General features: G+C 38.8%; 1 long non-coding RNA gene across 1 annotated transcript; it reads left to right on the plus strand.

The window, feature by feature from the left end:
* The first annotated feature begins 6,076 nt into the window (after positions 1-6,076).
* On the plus strand, positions 6,077-12,770 carry LOC147170666 (uncharacterized). Its single transcript, XR_015095620.1, has 4 exons — positions 6,077-6,289; positions 7,339-8,210; positions 9,287-9,340; positions 12,650-12,770. It is a non-coding gene; the product is annotated as an uncharacterized LOC147170666 (long non-coding RNA).
* Positions 12,771-19,944: the final 7,174 nt, after the last annotated feature.

A 19,944-nucleotide genomic window follows, 5' to 3' on the forward strand; every position in this document is an offset into this window, starting at 1 on the left:
CATATATCCCCATAACACTATATGTGTGGCGGCCGTGCCTTCCTAACCAGAATGTCCGCTGTTTGAATCCTGCTCTCCCCAAGTCATGTGTCGTCGTGTCCTTGGGCAAGACACTTCACACAGTGCCACTCATACTGGTGTATGGATGGTACGGATGTTTGGTGGTAGTCGGTAGGTGCACACTGTTTCAAAGTACTACAAGAAGACTAAACTGATTGAGTGTCATGGTGACAAGTGGGTAGTATATCCACCTCACAGTTTTGAAATTGAGGGTTCAAATCGGGGCTCCGGCCTTCCAGTGGAGAATTTGTATCTTCTCTTCTGTGCTTGCGTAGGTTTCCTCCAACTTTGAAAACATGTTTTTTGGTTAATTGGAGACTCTGAATTATTTATAGGTTTCAACGTGAGCTTGAATGCTTGGTTCGTATATACTGTATGTAGTGTCGGTTGAAATAATGAAGTGTTACTGGTGGTCTGAAGTTTCCTTTTAATTCTCCTTTCCTTTGTCTCATACACAAACCTTTTACATCGCAAGAGCTGAAAAATAAAACAAACTTGATGCCGTCAATCAGATATGTTCACATTTCCTCTATACAGATAGTCAGACTAATTAAACTAAAAAAGGTAAACACAAATATAGATCTATTCAAAAATAAGGTAAATTCTTTACCTCGTTGCCACTTTCAACCGCGCTAAGTATCTTGAATTGAATTCGTCGTGCGTCTGTTTTTAACTCTTCAAACGTCTCGCTCTCTCGATCAAGTAGCCATTACTTACGTCATTCTCCTTTTCCATATTCCTTCAAAATAAATATCCGCCTAAAGAGGAAGTAAGAAAATAAGAGCTCCAACATTGACAGAAATTTAGCAAATAAAAACGTTGTCCTTTACACTTTATCTGGTGTATGTTTGGTGTGTGGTAGTTCTTGTTATGCTGGGAGGGAAAATGACAACACGAGGACGGATTTGGTATAAATCTTCACACATGCTCTGGCAAGAAGGTGAAACGAGGTTTGCAGAGAAAGCCTGATCAAGAAAAAGAAAAAATCTAGTTCAACATTTATGGAAAGAGGCAGATGTCAGCGATGTGATCCTTCTACCTGCAAAGAAAAATAACTTTCTTCCCTCAGCTTGTCCGTCAGTGCCGAGGCATGGCAAGTATGCGAAGACTTTTGGGGGAGAGAACGTGATGTCGGATACTGCAAGTGGAAGAGCAGCTGAGGCTGTCCGGTGCTCATGAATCAGGCGCAGGCACCGTGAAGTTGCGGCCCCTCATACGAGCCAGATGGGCCCTTGCCCACACACGCAAACACACACAAATACACCACGTATACATGCGATAAGGTTTGTGGTTGGTTGAGAAAACATGACACACGAATGCATATATTACAAGTTGTCAGAGTCGAATTAAAAATATGTATTTTATTGTAGCTGCAAGTTTTATTAAATGTTTTAATAACTTATTATTTAGCTATTTTTGTATTGGGGGGGGGGGGGGGGGGTAGGGGGGGGGCAAAACACAAATATCTGCAGTTTCACTTTTATATACAAAACACAGGTCCATAGTATTTTCTCATTCTATTATTTTCTAAAAGAAAGGCTTTGTGAATTGCTAAATAACTTGCACGAATATAAGGGATTTCATGAAGAAAACAAAGTTGTTCTTTTTTCCAACCATCTTATAAATGGCCATTTAACAAATTAAGCATTAAGTCCACATGTAAAAATGCAAATTTATCACCTAATCTTACCTGGAACTGAATGAAAAAAAAAAAGTGCTCTGCTAACCATAAATCCAGATACGAAAAATGGGCTTTTCTATTTGTTTTTGTTTTTGCAAACAACACATTTGAAAATATAAAAAATAAGAAATATGCTCTATGCAAACACACACACACACACACACTAGTTTACATAAAGTATATTTTAACGTTAAAAATATACTTTTATTTTGAGAACTTCTCCATGAATTTACTGTTACAGAACCATAAACTAAATATTTTAATAATTACTTTGGGGTCTAATTAATTTGCAACACAATAATAAGCACAGTATGTTTTTTTTATTTTATTATTATTTTTATTGCCACATTAAAGTAGAATAGCTTCAAATGCATCATTATTAAAGATTACGCCCTCTGGTTTTTCGCATCCAATTGGACAACTATCACAAAGTCCCACTTTTATATAAGGACTTACTTTTGATCACAAGCATTAAACACACAAATGTGTAGATTTTTTTTGTTTGTGGTATAATTTCGCAAACTGTAGTCATGTGCTTGTGAGGAAAGAATGAAGTATGAGAATGATAAAATAGAATGAAGATGATGAGAAATGGAACTGAGTCACAATAATGTTGAGATGCATGTGAAGTGGATACAAATTTGGGCCTGCATGATGCTCAAAATGTATTACAATATACAATATGCCCCGCAAATTAGGTGTGACCTTAAATAAATAAATAAATACAAATTATTCCAAAAAGTAACATATACATATATGTTTCATTTTTTTGTGAGTTTGACTAAGTTCCAAATGTAAATTTCAACCTCAATGTCCACATAAACACGACTTGCAAATCTAGTTGGAAACTAGCAACAGCAATTGTAAATTCATTGCAGATTCAATTCAGGTTATTTTTGAACATGTATGTTGCATACACTAAAGTGCTACACTGTTCAAGTCTCCCACAACCCACACACCCTAGGTTTTAAGTGAGAAATAAAATGGAGAAAACGCCTATAAGAAAGTAAACAATAAGTAAATGATCCATATCACAATTTTTTTTTTTTACCTTTTGCATTTTCCCTGCCCTTAATAAACCAATTAACTCATGTTGTTTTTAATTCTAAAAACAGGATACTGTTGTTCATGAATTTTCAAATGTATTCTTGCAAGAAAATACAAAAAAGTAAGCACATTTTAACTTGATTAAAATGTCACATTCTTTTTCTACTTGCATTCCAGAACAGAAAAATAATAGACAGCCTTGCGGTTTAATGTTTTGCTCGATTAAACTTCTCAGAGAAGCCCAGTGAGTGGCTAAAATACGGGTGATTAAAAAGTTGAATTGACCTTGAGGTCTCTCATTCTTGTTTAAAAAAGTAAATGGTCGAGAGGAAAAGTCTGCATTCAAGCTTTTTATGGGAAAGAATATGTAATATAAACTGAACTTTGGTTGATGGGGGGGAAAAAGTCACTCGGTTCTTTCCGTTCTCAGACCAGAAGCCATAATAAGTCACATAAAGCTGCACACTGACATCTGCTGGCCATTTCTGGCAAACACACGATACAGTCCATAAAATATGATAAATACCACGATTTGTTTATTCGCAGAGTTGAATAAATTTACGTTTATTACTCGAGTAGAACTATAGATATTAGGGTTTGAGCAGATTTGTGTGGAATTTGAAGTATAAACTTGAGCTTTTTATACAAATAAAAGTGTAAAAGTTGTGGTTTGGTTTCAAAACTACATAAAGTATAAAAATAAAAGTAATGCAGGGTGGGGGAGGGGGGGGGGGGTGGTCAACAAAAGGCTAAACTCATGCCATGTCACAGGCGCTGATCATACCTTCCCGCACCTCACCCAACCCACCTGCCAATACATTTTAAAAATAAATAAATAATTTAGGAGGAGCATAAGTTGTTGAATATTTGCCTCAGCTTCGTGATGTCATCATGGAGTGGAAGCTCTGATGATCTCCATACCCAAACCCAAGACAGTTAAGGCAGTGGTAATATCGGGCAGTGGTGTCCAAACTATGGCCCGGGGGCCATTTGCGACCCGCCATTAATTTTTCAGCGGCCGTGACATGTTAAAAAAAAAAGTAAAATTGAGAGGGAGGTATAGTGTCAAGTGAGGCTGTCAAAAAAATTGGTGCCAATATAAAAAAATAATTTATGTATGTTTCTAAATAATCAGAGATACAAATAAACCATTTATGACTAAAATAACACAATTTCTCTTCATAACTGATGAATGAAGATGATTATATTTTAGATGGCAAAATAGTTTCTTCCACTTTCTGCTCTGTGTCAATATCCGCTTTATTAAGATATCCAAGTAACTGTATTAAAAATTGTCATCTTCCTCTAATTTGCTCTTGTCTTGGTTCTGATTGTGGAGATCGGATTCGGCTGCTGTTCAGTGCAGGGGTGGATCTAGTCTCGTGGGATACAAGGCTGACGGCCACCCCAAAATCTTAAAAATCCCTGAACTATTTGGCTTATCACCTTTAACAGAAATCTATTATGCATTTATTAAATTAACAAGAAAATGCAATCTATAATTGGTTATTTGATTAATTTTAGTGTGCTTAATACATTTAAGTTGAACATTTTTCAAGTGGCCCTTTGCATTCTTTTATTTCACTGTATGCGGCCCGCAAAGGAAAAAGTTTGGACACTCCTGACTTAGGGTGTACTCACTTTTGTTGCCAGAGGTTTAGCTATTAATGGCTGTATTTTGAGAGAAAAATACATTTACACTGCTAAATAAAGAGTCATTTCATCAGTGTTGTCCCATGAAAAGTGAGGGTTGCACTCACTTTTGTGAGATAATGTATAGTGTAGAGCAGAGCTAACCAACCATTTTGAAACTGAGAAGTATGTTTTGGGTACACTTGAAAACATGAAGCTCTGCATTGCTGTGAAAACAGGCACCATGACAACTAAAATACGATTGGTTGTTTCCAGCAAGTAAATTAATTGATCCAACCAAATCACATTTTTGTGACGTTCATCCATTCTGGGCACCATCACATTGGTAGGACTTTACCCCTTTACCACAAGATGGCAGTGGCTATCTATTGTAGTGCATGAACTCATTAACCTCCAAGGCTGTGTGGGATGGTGGAGTGATCTTTCGCTTCTGACAGTCTTTTTCCCTCATTGCTTTTTAAACATGCATGAACAAAGACTTTTGCCTGTGTGTGCGCTCATGCAACGTCTGTGTGTGTGTACATCTGCCGTGCACGGCCACTTTATTTTGACTGTTAAAGGCCAACCTGCTTCTGAGCAGCTACTACTGGGGACTGAGGAAACTATCCTAATGCCAGAAGTGGCAGAAGCACTCATACGCTGCACTTAGGTATAGACAGTGGAAGATACTTGTTTAAAAAAATGAAAAAAATGACCCTAGTCACTGACACTAGTACATCGCTAGAATGGCTAAACCATGTGATGTGCATTTAATCTAGTCTAAATCACGTAATTTAGTCTCATGTAACCTTTTAAAATCTTTATATAAACAGAGGTACACAGCAAAATTAGATTAACACTGAGAGTGTTAAATCTAACACAAGTAAATTATTTATATGTGTTCACACTAATGAGTGTAAATCTGACAATTTTCAAAGTGTTACTTTTTTCCCCACCCTTAACCAGTGCTAATCCAACACTTTATAGTGTTAAAAAACTACACAGGTAAACACTGAGTAGTGTTGAATGTACTCTACACTAGTGTCAGTGTTAAACATTTAATTCTGCCAAACTACACTTAACTTTGAGGTTTAAACACTTACGAGTGTATTGCACTAGTGTCAGTGTTAAATACTTAACTCAAACTACACTTTACAGTATTTAATTTATATCGCGTTTTCCATCCTTACAAGGTCCTCAAAGTGCTTTACATGTTAACTACTGATAACACGGCATCAGGAACAACTGGGCGTTCAGTATCTTGCACAAGGATACTTCGAGATAGTCAAACTGGTCGAGGGTTGCCAACCGTCCCTTGAAACACGGAATAGTTCCGTATTTAGCCCTAAAAGTACGCATCCCGTATTGAGTTGTCAAGGGACGCACTTTGTCCCGTAATACAGTGAGAGTCCAAAATAGTCCGTAAAAAGTCAATGGAATGAATGAATAACAGTGACCTGTATGTGAGAACTTACGGTAAAGTTCCAAGGACTGCTCTGTGACCAATGAGCTGACAGGACATTCATTCACGTGTATGACGAGAATCCGCTCATCTTATTGGTCAACGTAATCTTGTCTGCGGAAGTACATAGCTGACAACCCGCCCCGCAGCGCAGCAACAGTCCTCCTTCGATTGAAGGCAGAAACATGAGAGGACTGGGATGCAAAACACATGGGTTGAGAAAGTGTGAGAAAATATCTATCAAGCGCACTGTACTGTCTGCTGGCGCTCTTTTACCAGAGCCTCGATGGTGGACTGACTGGCCTCAAGTAATGCTTCCAGTGGTGCAGCCGTGCAGGACACATGCGGAATACTGTACAATGCACAACTAAACTAGGGGAGCCCCAGAAAAAAAAATTGCCCACCAGGTAACGCCAGCAATAGATCTGGTATGCAAAGAATGATTCTTTAACCCTCTGATCAAGGTTAATATGGAAATGCGCCATGAATATCTGTGTTGTATGGAAAACATAGTAGATTGACAAGTACGTTAAATAGATAATACATAAAAGTAACCATTGATGAATAAGACACACAGCCTTACATTTATTACAACTTCAAACAGATTTGCACAATTTTTCCTGTACATGCATTGATATACGACTAACTATAAATATATACAATAAAAATAGTTTATCTAATTAACAGGTGACTGTTGCAGATGTAGGCCATGTCTATCACATTGTATGCATGGTTTGAGCTATAACTCAGCTGACTGTGCTCTAAAGTTGACTCTCAGAACACTGAAAGACAATGATGAAACTTAAATGAGAAAAATAGGCAAATAAATATAAATAGTCTCCACATAATGTGGCATTGATAATTCATAAGTTACAGGTTGAATGTTCTGCTTATTATTTATTGTTTAAGGGACTAATTGAGCAATTTTCAGCAGAAAATAGTTAATATTTTGTCCAGAATGAATTTGATAACTTCATTATTTTCCATGTACAATAAATACCTTTTTGTCCACTTACTGTTTACTGAAGACAACATAACCTGTGTCGAGGAAACAACCAATCATGTCTCAGTTTGCTGAGCAAACCCAGAAAACAGGTGAGGCATAATTGGCCGTTACCTACTTCCTCAGCACAGGTGATGTCATCTTCGGTCGACAGCAAGTGGAAATATTTGTACATGGAAAATTATGAAGTTATCAAATTCATTCTGGACAAAATATTAACTATTTACTGCTGAAAATGACTCCATGAGTCAATTTTCCCTTTGAGTTAAATAGGAAAGGTTTCTGTTTGAGAGATGTTTATTTTTCGTGAATTGTTAATTTGTAAATTTCGGGATAACAACTTTTACATGTGTTCATATCATTAAAAAATATGGGGGGCACCTACAAAAAAAACCCCCTAAAAAATCAGGTTGGCCGTCCTTGTCAATGAGGTGTCCCTTATTTATTTTTCAGGGAGTTGGCAACCCTACACTGGCCTGGGATCAAACCCAGGGTCGCGAGACAACCACTCTACCACTGAACCACACCGTCCCAACCATAAACATTGGATGCATCGCTATTGAAATGTCGGCAGCGCGCTGGAAAATTGGAAAGTTTCTCCAGCACAGGAGATGAGGGTGTGGTCAATTTAACACTCAAGGTAGTGCTATTCAGGTTACAGCCAACATCCACCCCAACACTCAAGGAAAATTACTCTGACAGTGTATCTTTTTATCCTAAAAGTGTTAAAATAACACTGCTTACTGTATATTTGATTGAACACTGGAAATTTAACACTAACCGATTTGCTGTGTAACGCCACCCTGCTCTAAAGCATCATGTGACATGTCCTTATGACAGTATCCAATATTATATAGGGTTGGCGAAAAGTGTTCTGTATTGTATCTATTTTGTAGCATCTCACAGTTCTAAAGTTTGGCCTTTGAATCTTTTTTTTTCTTTTTTCTGGAGAGCACAGTTCATTCGGTAATTTTACCGATTTGACATGTCATCATCATTGCTCTCTTTTTTTTATTTTTATTTTTATTTTTTTAATATATTTTTTTATACATTTTTAATTTGTATGTGGGTGTGTATGTGCATGTACGTGTGTGCATGCGTGTGAGTGTGTATGCATTAGTTCACCTAAAACCTATTAAAAAATCCCATACCGTTCACCTAAACCGAACACTTCAGAATTCAGCCAGAGTCGTGAGGCCGTCAGGAGACCCGAGGAAGGAACAAAGAAAAGAAAGGAAAGTGAAATCCAGCACCGACCAGACACCACCCACCACCCACCGGGCCACCATGGCCTTTAAATCTTGACTACAGCCTTCCTGTGTGGAGTAAGGAGTTTGTATGTTACTTTCTAAATTGTCCATAGATGTGAATGTATGGATGCTTGCTTGTCTCTACTTTATATACCCTGCAATTGGCTCTATTGCTTATCGCGGCATTTGTTTTCTTTTAAAAACAAATACTTGAATGAAGAAAAGTGACCATTGTGTTGCGAAAACTGTTACTGTGCTGACATTTCTAAATGTATTGACAGTATTTGAGATATTTCCTCAGCTGTCTGGTGCACAGCCCCATTTAGTGACTTCTTTTGAAGCCCTATGCTATTACAGCACCATTACTCTTCATTTTTAACTCACATTTAATGTGATTAATGTGTGACTTTGAAGATAAAAACACACATTTGAACATGCTGCATCTCCCATTACCTGGTTATTTGCTCTGACACTACTTAACGACTGTACTTATTCTGCTTTCATGCTAAGCTAGCCTGAAGCTGATATGGGCGAATAGACCCCCCCCCCCCAACCCTAGCCCCAATGCAAAGTGTAAACATGGGTTCAGATCAACTGGAAATGTAGCAACAGACATCAAGTGACTCATATGCACCAGCTAATCCTCCTCTCCACCCTCCCCATTGACCTTACTCCTTTGTCATTATTTCATCATCTGCCTCACTTTGAACATATAAACACAACTTCATAAAGCAATGATCTAAACGAGGAATGAGTGAGAGGGGAAGGGCGGAATTAGGACGAAGGAACAAGGGGGGTGGAAGAGGGCAGTCTCAAGTTTAAACACCGTGATGGCCGCCTCTCCATCATGTAAAGCCCTTGAGGGCTTGCCGCTGAGTAGACCTGCGCTGCGCGCGGCCCTCTGAAAAATGAATTAATCATTGGCTTTTCTTCCACACAGCGCTTAACTTCGTCCCCTCCTCTCCTTCATCTCTCCATAAATACTTACCCCTACCCTTTTCTATTTGTCATTTGTTTTCTTTGTGTCATTCTAGCTCACCACTTTTCCGTTTACACTCTTCTCGTTATGCCCTTCAATCACTTTTTGCAGCTTAAATCATCCCCCTTGCTTCCATCCTGTATGCTAAATTCCATTTCTGGCCCACTTTTAGCTGATGGGAAGCTTGCGCAACAACATACCAGGAAGAAAGGAAGGATGGGAAAAGGTAAGGAAAGAAATGTGCTTACGCCCCCTCCTCTTCCTCACATGCTGTGTTTAAAGTAAATATTTTTACAACACTGCTCATCACAAGGACTCCTGGGACGGCCCTTGCCACATGCTCTCATAGCTAGATCAAATATTCATATGTCCTGCCATCACCCTTCCCTGCAGTCTCTTCTCTCAAGAACATGTGTGTTCAACCTTCGCATTACACAATTTGTAGCTCTGTCACTCCCCGTCACATAACACATGACCGAATACTTTCTCTTCCATCTCTCTTTTCTATCTTGTAACTTGTGGCAGTTTAAAATATATATATAAACATATCCTGATTTTGAATGTGTCCAGTGGATTTTGCATTTCTTTTGGGCTCAAAATGCATTGGCTGACATGTTGACTCATTCACTGCCATTGACGGCTATAGACGTCAAAAATTCATTTGAACAATTTTTTTTTAGTTAAATTTTCTCCCCCACTTTTGTTAACAAGGGTATGAAAACCTAGAAAAATAATTTATTGTACATTTAGAACAGATATACAATTTGTGATTAATCGTTAGTTAACTATTGAAGTCATGCGATTAATTACAATAAAACAATTTAATTGTCTGACACCCCTAATTTTTTTATAATATTTTATTTTCTTTTTAATTAGGGCATCAGGTGATTAATTTTTTTTATTGTAATTAATCACATAACTTCACTAGTTAATCAAAATTTTTATATCTGTTCTAAATGTACAATACATTTTTTTCTAGGTTTTCATACTCTTGTTAACAAAAGTGGGAAGAAAAGGTGAAACTAATCTATAGTCGTCAATGGCAGTGAATGAGTTAAAGCCCATTTTTTTGTAGGTATTGTTAAAATTGTATGATGGTTGGACAGTAATTAAAATAATAGCAGGCATTTTTTTTGTATATAATTGCTATTCTATTTAGTTCTGACTCTTGATTATTTTGAGTGTAATTACAATGTTCACCAGTTCCATTTCAGTTTATGCAAATAGTATAAAAGGTAGTAGGGCAGCGTTGCAGTAGTGGTTGACTCAATTTAGACACTTGTCCATATAGGTGTGACTGTATGTGCCCTGCGATTGGCTGTCGACCAGTCCAGCCTAAAGTCAGCTGGAAAGGTCAATTCCAGCTATCCGAAGTAAAGACAAGTAATATAGAAAATGGATGGATGGATGGAAGATCCAAGGTCTATAGGGCTGTAGAATACATTGAAATGGAATTCAATCATTTATTCTCCTAACCACTTATCCTCACTAGGGTAGCAGGAGTGCTGGAGCCGATTCCAGTCGTTTTAGGTTGCGAGGCAGGGTACAAGCTGAACTGGTTGGACAATTGTGTGTAATATTCACAGCTACCATATGTTCGCATATGTACTCATTTGAAGGTTGGGAAGTGGTCAATTAATTGATTTGCACCACACCTTAAGATCTGAGAGACTGTATATGAGTTTACATACATCAATATGTATGATTTATATTTGTGCTCGCTGAGTTTTCCATTTCCAGTCAGTCTTTTGGACTTCTCATACATGCTTTCTGCTGTGCCATTACTACATTTAGATTTAGGGAAGTGCATGGCCTCCACTCAACACAAAACTGTAAATCTGTCTCAGGAAAAAGATTTTGTTTTCTTACAAACATCAGGCATTCCCTTTTGGGCTTGTAAAATCTGCTCCACTTCCCTTACAGATAAATCAAAAAGAGCAGGGAAGCAACGGGCTACAACAATAGAATCAGAGAACTGTAGTTATGATGACCATGAACCATCTTCTGAGCTTATGCTGTGAACTTCCTCGCTGTCATTTCGGCAAATGTATTATCCAATTCCAAATGGATCTACTCAGTAAGTAGTATTTTTTGAAGAGACCACACCACTAACCAGTATTCAGGCTGTGTAATTGCAGCCTTCAGACCATGCAGAGCTTTGCTCTTGTAAATCATCAACACTCAACTCAAAGGAAGTCAGAAATCCTGTTAAGAATGTTTGGTATAAAAACAGTACATGGAAATATAACTAAAATGTGTAAGACATTTATCTTTGGCCACTTTGACTGCACTTCTCTGAGGACAGAATGAGAAAGAGAGAGCAAGATGAAAAGTCGAGTAACGTTAAGGGCTATATGAAGGGAGGCATGTAAGTCAAATGGATGGAGGACAGAGAAGTATATAACAGACCCGCCCCTGCTGTCTCTCCTCTATGAATATTTGATGCAAAGGTCTAAAAGCAGTACTGCAATGTCTGAAAAGGTGTGACAGCTGCTCAGAGGGGAGACTTCCAGCCTCCAACCAGAAGCAAAACGAGATTTGCTACTGAGGGAGGCGCTGGTGAAACGTGACGAGAGATCACACGTGAACGAGTGCAAGCGACGGGAGGGGTCAGAGGCTGGAAAACTCAACTGAGCAAAGCGTAGAAAAGAGGAAGGATTGAACGAGGAAATACAGGTCATTTACACAACATTTACAACATCCATCCATCCATTTTCTTAACCGCTTGTCCTGACAAGGGTCGGGTGAGACAAACAAACACGCACAACACAGTATAAGGCTTCTTATTCAGGGGTATACTCAAGTGCTAATGTAGGAATGTGAGGACTTTGTCTTCTTCTTTTCTTTCGGCTTTTCCCTTCAGGGGTCGCCACAGCGAATCAGTTGCCTCCGTCTAGCCCTGTCCTCTGCATCCTCTGCTCTCACACCAACTACCTTCATGTCCTCTTTAACTACATCCATAAGCCTCCTCTTTGGTCTTCCTCTAGACCTCCTGCCTGGCATTTGGAAACTCAGCATCCTTCTGCCAATATACTCACTATCTCTCCTCTAGACATGTCTAAACCATCTCAGTCTGGCCTCTCTGACTTTATCTCCAAAGCTTCTATGCTGTCCCTCTGATGTACTCATTCCTGATTCTTTCCATCCTGGTCACTCCCAAAGAGAACCTCAGCATCTTCATCTCTGCCACCTCCAGCTCTGCCTCCTGTCTTTTCCTCAGTGGCATTGTCTCCAGACCAAACAACATTGCTGGTCTCGCCACATTTTTATAAACCTTTTTTTTCATTTGCGTTAAAACTCTTCTATCACACATCACACCTGACACTTTTCTCTACCCATTCCAGCCTGCCTGCACACGCTTCTTCAATTATTTTCCACACTCTCCCTTGCTCTGCACTGTTGACCCTAAATACTTAAACTCCTCCACCTTCTTGGTCTCTTCTCCCTGTAACCCAACTCTTCCACTTGGGTTCCTCCCATCCACACACAGATACTCCGTCTTGCTATGGCTAACCTTCATTCCCCTCTTTTCCAGGGCAAACCTCCACGCCTCTCGTTTCTCCTCCACCTGTTGCCTGCTCTCACTACAGATCACAATGTCATCAGCAAACTTCAAAGTCCATGGAGATTCCTGTCTAACCTCGTCTGTCATCCTGTCCATTACGATAGCAAGAAGGGGCTCAGAGCTGATCCCTGATGTAGTCCCACTTCCACTTTGAAGTCCTCCGTCACACCTACAGCACACCTCACCACTGTCTTACAGTCCTCATACATGTCCTGCACCACTTGAACATACTTCTTTGCTACTCCAGACTTCATCATAGAAAAAAACACAGTTCCTCTCTAGGCACCCTGTCATAAGCTTCCTCCAGATCCACAAAGACACAATGCAGCTCCTTCTGACCTTCTCTGTACTTCTCTATCAACATCCTCAAAGCAAATACTGCATCTGTGGTACTCTTTTCTTTTTTTTTGGGCATGAAACCATACTGCTGCTCACAAATGTTCACCTCCGCCCTCAGTCTAGCTTCAACTACTCTTTCCCATAGCTTCATTGTGTGGCTCATCAGCTTTATTCCTCTGTAGTTGCCACAACTCTGCACGTCTATATTTTATATATTGCATTATTTATTTAATTGTATTGTATTATATTGTATATATTTATATTATTTAAATTTGAGGACTTTGTCTGCTCCGCTGTATCTCTGAGGCAAATACTGCACTCTCTACTCCACTATTGTACAGTGCACAGCATAAATGAGTCAATTAACACAAAAACAATTTCCAAAATGATGACAAGACAAACTTTATATAACATCTGTTTGACTTATAACATGAAAGTAAGGTTAATAATATGAAATAGAGAACAAAATGTTCAGTTTTACTCAAATAAAGGTGTTGCAAAAATGAGGACACCCCACAAAGCCCAAATTTTTGACTATACGAGCGTCTGCAGGTGAGTCTCATTATTCATTACACAGGTATCAAGCAGACAGTTGATTATAAATGGGTGTTACTTAAAGAAAACACTTTCCCATTTGTTTTTGTATTCATTGAGATACTGTTTAAAATGTTACTTTTTAAAGAGGTTGTACTCTTTTTTTTTTTACGCTGAGCACTGTACATTATGTTGCTGGTTACATATTAACCCTTCCTGCTCAGCAAACATTTAAAGTGAAAGAATATTCCTTTGTGGAGTGACGTAGCCAGGGTAGTGACGTACATGTCCTAAATGTTCTAAAAATAGCAACCGTCATGCGGGTGGTAAGCTGCAACGATAACAAGCCCTCTCAAGTTCAATGAGTTGAAGTAATACTTGTCAATACAGGGGAAATGTCACCAGCTGAACAGTTACTCACTACTTTTGCGTCCCCAACAGGCGTCAACATTGTTGCTGCTGCTGCAGGCTTTAAGTCGCCATAGACCAGAGGTGGGCATCGAGGGCCGAAGTCCTGCAGGTTTTGCATGTTGCCCTTCTCCAACACAGCTGATATATGATCAGCTCATCAGCAAGCTCTGCATAAGCGTGATAACGATCTGGTTGATTGGAATCAGCTTGTGTTGGAAGTGAGAAACCTCCAAAACCTGCAGGACTCCGGCCCTCGAGGACTTGTAAGGCAATTGGCACCTGATTTGCATTTTTAAGAAAAATGGTGGTGTCAACTGCCAATTGGCTGATGATGACCTCTCTGTCTGCTATAGTAATCCATATCCAATTACTATTAGCGATGTAAGAAGCAAGAATTTGAGTGTACAGTATGAAAAGATAAGGAATTATCGGGCAACCTTGGCGTACACCTTGATTCAAACAAACCCGGGATGTTGTGCCGGTTTTCATTCTAATTGAGCTATTAGCATTAGCATATAATGCCTTCACAGCGTTACAAAAAATATCACCAAAACCAAACTTTTTGAGTGTGAGAAATATAAACTTGTGTTCAATCGAGTCAAAAGCTTTGTAGAAGTCTAGGAGAAGAATAAACGAATTGTCAATTATAAGGTCAGAATAGTCTAAAATATCTAAGTCTAATATTATTAGTAATATGTCTATCTGTCATGAATCCTGACTGTGACTATAATTTTACTTGAAATATCTTTCATTCTTCTGGCCAGCAATAAAGCAATTTTTTTTATAATCATTATTCAAAAGGCTTATCGGTCTCCAGTTGTCAATGTAAAGGAAGGACTTGCCTTCTTAGGTTTAGGAATTAGAGTAATAAGACTTTTAGTGGGAAGAGTACCCCTTTCCATGCTTTCATTATAGACCTGTAACAAAAACTGAGCTAATTGAGAAGCAAATGGTTTATAGAATTCTGCTACCAAAGCATCTGTTCCTGGAGATTTATTGTTTTTAAGGAGATCAATAGATTTCAGTACCTCTTCTTCGGTGAATAGGCTGTCACAATCTGATTCCTCTATCATTCTTACATTGTCTACATTGTCTAAAGAGTTAACAAATTAAATAGCAAGATTTTCATTATAATTCGATTCGTATAGTTTTGAGTAGAAACTACTGCAAAATTGAGAGATAGTTTTGGCATCATCGATAACAATACCATTTATTTTCAATTGCTGAATCATATTAGTTTTAGCCCTTTGTTTCTCCAAGCAGAAAAAGTAAGCAGAATTTTGCTCTCCTTCCTCTATCCATCTTTTTCTCGAACAAACAAAAGCACCTTCAGCTTTAAAGCTCATCTAATTTAGGATGATAGGTCCTAATTTGCAATTTATCCTCCTACGAAACTTCATCAGGTAGCATTTGGTATATTGATGATATTTGCATGATAAATTTTTCTTTTTCTGCTACCTTTGACTTAGCCACTTTAGCTCTATACTGTCTTTAGAATTTACCTGTTTCAAATTTAAAAAGTTCCCAGTTCGTTCAATAAGACTTTTCTTTATTTGCCTTTTCCCTAAACGTCTTTATTAAACGCAAAATTTCAGATTTCACAGGAGTATGGTTCAAGAGCGATTTATTCAATTTGACATATAAATTGTAGAGTTAACAAACGAGCACTAAACAATATAACAATCACAGATTAAAGTTATCACCAATTTAATCTCTACTTCAAACAACAAGACGTAGGGGGAGCAGCTACTGTAAATAAATTTGACTCCCAGTCCTGCTTCTATGTGAAGCGAATGCAAAGGCTGCTTTTATGAGTAAAAACAAACAAACTAAACTTCATAGCTAACAGCCATCCCAGTGAGCCGTGGATTTGTAGCGTTTCGACTTGCCAACAACATAGCTTCACGAATGAGTCAGGTATCAGACTATCAGAGCTAGCTAGCTAGCATGGCTAAGCAATGCTGAGTGAGTGCTTACGCTAATTGTAATGGTTAGACCAAAGCACCGGATAAACGACAGATCAAGGGTTGCTTTTAGATAAATGTAAGATATAACTAAAACACAAATTTACTTACACATTAGAGTGCAACAAAACAAAGTGCAAGCCAAATTCTGTATATTTATGAAAAACTAAAAACTAATAACTAAAATCATATCTCGAGACATGTACTTAGACATTGGTAAATTTGATGAACGCAATGAGAAATGCCATTCAGTTGACACCAATTGTAAGGTGGTTTGGGGATTTGTCCATGGTATTTTGAAAATGTCATCTCAGTTTCAGAAATGTGCCAAACCTATAGAGAAAAACTGTAAAATAATGCCTGGCCTAATTATTGATGTGCTTAAACTTTTTCTTTTGAATTTCACAGCAAAGTCCAACATTAAAAATGTAGATTTCAAATCTTCTCTTGTATTCAATTGATTAGTCATGCACTACAATTTTGTAATGTTCTAGAATTAAAATTCTTTATTTGGGGAACTTTAGCAGGTATGAGATTAAAATAGATTAATAAAATTAATTAATTAAAAAAACTGGAATTAATTAGATTAAAATTTGGAATCGCTTGACAGCACTAATAAATACAAGCAGAGGTGGACATTCGTCAGGAGTGACGAGCTGTCTGTTCCTGTTATGATTTGTGTATATCATAGTTAGGTTTGTTGTTTTGACTTTGTGTCCCGTCTTGCTCGTTAGGTTTTGTTTGCACCTGTAATCGTCATCCTGTTCCCTTGTGTCATCCAATCATCTCCCCCAGCTACTTGTGTCTTGTCCAGGTCTCTATCGCTGTCTCGTCAGTTGGCTTGTATTTAGTTTCCTGATTTATTTTAGTCTCGGTTGGATCATTGTTGCTGTCACCACTCTTGTGTTTTGTTGTTACTTTGATTTTTGGTAATTTCAGAACTTTGTTGGTTTTGTTTATTTAGCGTTTTACCCAGTACCCCTGTTAGTGTTTTTGTTAAGTAAATTACGTTCAGTACTCAGTACTTCAACCTTGCCCCGGTTTCTCCTGTCTGCATTTGGGTCCTCCACCCCATCGCGACAGTTCTATTGACGAATGACAAATGACGGACTGATGGAATGCGCACCTCTGTTGGTCCTAAAATAGTGGCGATGAAAGCAATGACGAAGGTGTGGGTAAAACAACACGAGCGAAGGACTGACAATTGCAGTTTGGTTCGGCTTGTAAAAAATGACGGACTGGCAAATTTGTGTAAAATGCACATTCATATTTAAGGTCATATCTCCCATTCTTCTTAATGGTGTTTTAGTTCTTGCAAGTTGTCTCAACTGCAGTAAATATCCTCAATCTGATTCCATAAAGAAAAATAAATAATTGTCCTCTGAGGAAAATTTCCTTCCCCAGCCTCTCCTTGTGAGGACTTGTGGTTATTAAAAAAGTGCAAGAACACAAAAGGGTCATTCGTACTCGCTGACACGCTGTGGGCAGGCGGGGCCGTTGAAATATTGATGGAAGCTCTCTCCTTGCCTTAATGAAAAATCATCTTCTGATAAATGTTTTATCCCTCCAGATGCATCACCTAGCAGGTTTGAACGGACAGCAATTTGTTGTAAATTCACCATCACTTGTGTGTGTGTGTGTGGGTGTTGGGCCCACCTGCGATTTGTTGCCCTCAACGCACAACTAAAGTGACTAAACATTCTTTCCTACCACTTGTAAAACCTGGCAGTTCTATGGCTCCCCCCCAACGTCAGGGATCTGTATAAATGGCACTGACATATTTGTAGGTATTATCAGGTATGGTGCCTGTGTATTACGCAATTTTGGGGTGGGAGGTTTTACATCTGACTCCTGTCTGACTCCCTGTTGCGATTAAAGCAATTGTCACATTATCATTCAGTTCGGGCAGAGATGATTAGTGAAAGAGACGACCAGACACCTGACACCAGGGGCAGACTAGCCATTGGGAATTTTGTGAGTTTCCCAAAATTCCATTTTCGGGCTGGCCGCCCCATATATTATATTAATTGTCACCAGCCGCCATCTACATCCACTTCCCACGACGATGAATATCAATCGCGGAATGTCGGTCGGAATCGATAAATAGGATTTGGCACATGTCTGTTGTCCACACCTCCCAGCCAAATAAACCTTGGGCCGATATGCAGATTATATTTTTTCTCCCAATTTTTCACAACCCAAAGAAGGCAAATATGCCCTTAACCAAGTCTGGTACACTACCCAGTGATAAGAGCATGTATGGACAACCTTACCATCGTGGCAAGATCTGTCGGGGGGAGCTTGTGGAACCTACAAAGACTAAAAAACTCATTAACTGGGCATAAATGATGACGTACATTTTGAAAGTCGAGGCCCATCGTGCTGACGAAGAGGAAGGTGGTTGGCAAATTCCGCTTCTTAATATTTACAGTCGCTATCGCCACTATCATAAAGCAACTGATCAAGAGCATGGGGAAGCTCTTTAGAGCAGTGGTCCTCAACCTTTTTCCCACCATGGACCGGTTCACGCAAGTCCACAACTTTTGCGGACCGTCAACTCAGTGGGTTGGGGGTTGGTGGGATGCTTGGCTCTTCGGCGGCTGATTAATAAAAGGCATCAACAACAAACACAAATCCGCTACCTGTACTAGCAGCACAAACACCACAACAACGCTTTAATATGGTGAAGTCACTGTGGAAATGCTTATGAATGATACAGAAACACAAAAACTGGGGTATTTTGTAGATAACAATAAATATGAAGCCACATTTTTAAATAACTATATTAGCAGCGCCCTCCTCAAATGTGCCAACATAAGGCATCGCAGAACAAATTTAAAGTCCATGAGTAACTCACTCACCATAACGCTAAATTAAGAGCCGCTCGCCGCAGAGCGGGCCATCGTCATGCGTGGAAATCACCTGTAGCTGTAAGTCCATGCACCTTTCTTTTTCTTCTTGGTCATAAGCTCCTGTGTTGTCTCATCACTGGGCCTTTTCTCCGTTGCAAAGAAACTTTCCATATATGTCTGTTTTTTTACTCATTTTGCTAACTTGTCGAGCATCAGCGCTACGCGACTGAGATAATAAGCATCTTGACATGCGTCAGTAGTCCGTTGTAAATCCGGTCACTTTTCAAAATAAAATATTTTTTAAGCCTCGGCTTATCAATTAACCAGAAGTACAGTAAGTTTTTTTTTAATTCTTTCTACTGTGCGACCAAAGTGGCCCACGGCCCAGGACCGGTCCGCAGCCCGGTGGTTGGGGACCACTGAAGTAGAGAACGACACTCAACTAAACTGATACTATAATTATAATTACCGATAATAATAAAGCTTTTTTTAAATTTTTGAAGGAATTTAGATTTTGCTTTGTTACCCGGTTCAAATGAGCAAAGCTAAATTTTTTGTGGTTGTTCTTAACTGTCGAGCATTTTATGCAACTTAACAAGAAGGAAACTATTTCATGTGGAGAAAAATGCCGAGCCATCAAAAACGGTATTATTGTATATAACTGACACTAAAAATGCACTTTCGTTTTACAGTAGTCATTCTTTTACTCTTAAGTAAAGTAAAGTTTTACTTTTGCCACCTGTGCTCTCTAGTCGCAAAGTTCAGGCTCTATCCCCTGTCGCCATGGTAATGAAAGCCAGATTCACCATTGGCCCAGCATTATATGGGGTGGTATGAGTAATGTCTCAATTGCATGAGACAAGATGGTCATTAAGTCAATTAAGTGTTATTAAATACTTTGGAACGTTTTTTAAATTTAATTTAAATAGTTACAAAAATGTTAGATGCATCTCACGGGTGAGCTATTTTTTAAAAAAAGCCCGTGGGCCACTCATGTAATCCTTGAGGGCTACCAGGGGCCTGGGAACACCATGTTTGTGGTCCCTAATTTTGACATTTGACTTTCATTAGGTTCAGGGTCTGCAACCTGTGGCTCTTTAGTACCTTTCCTGCGGTTCCCTGTGGATCTCCAAAACAATTAGTGGAAATTAATATATATTTTTTA

This window comes from Leptonotus elevatus, chromosome 7 (assembly GCF_054856555.1).
Source record: "Leptonotus elevatus isolate MCC_2025b chromosome 7, RoL_Lele_1.0, whole genome shotgun sequence".
NCBI classification, from domain to species: domain Eukaryota; kingdom Metazoa; phylum Chordata; class Actinopteri; order Syngnathiformes; family Syngnathidae; genus Leptonotus; species Leptonotus elevatus.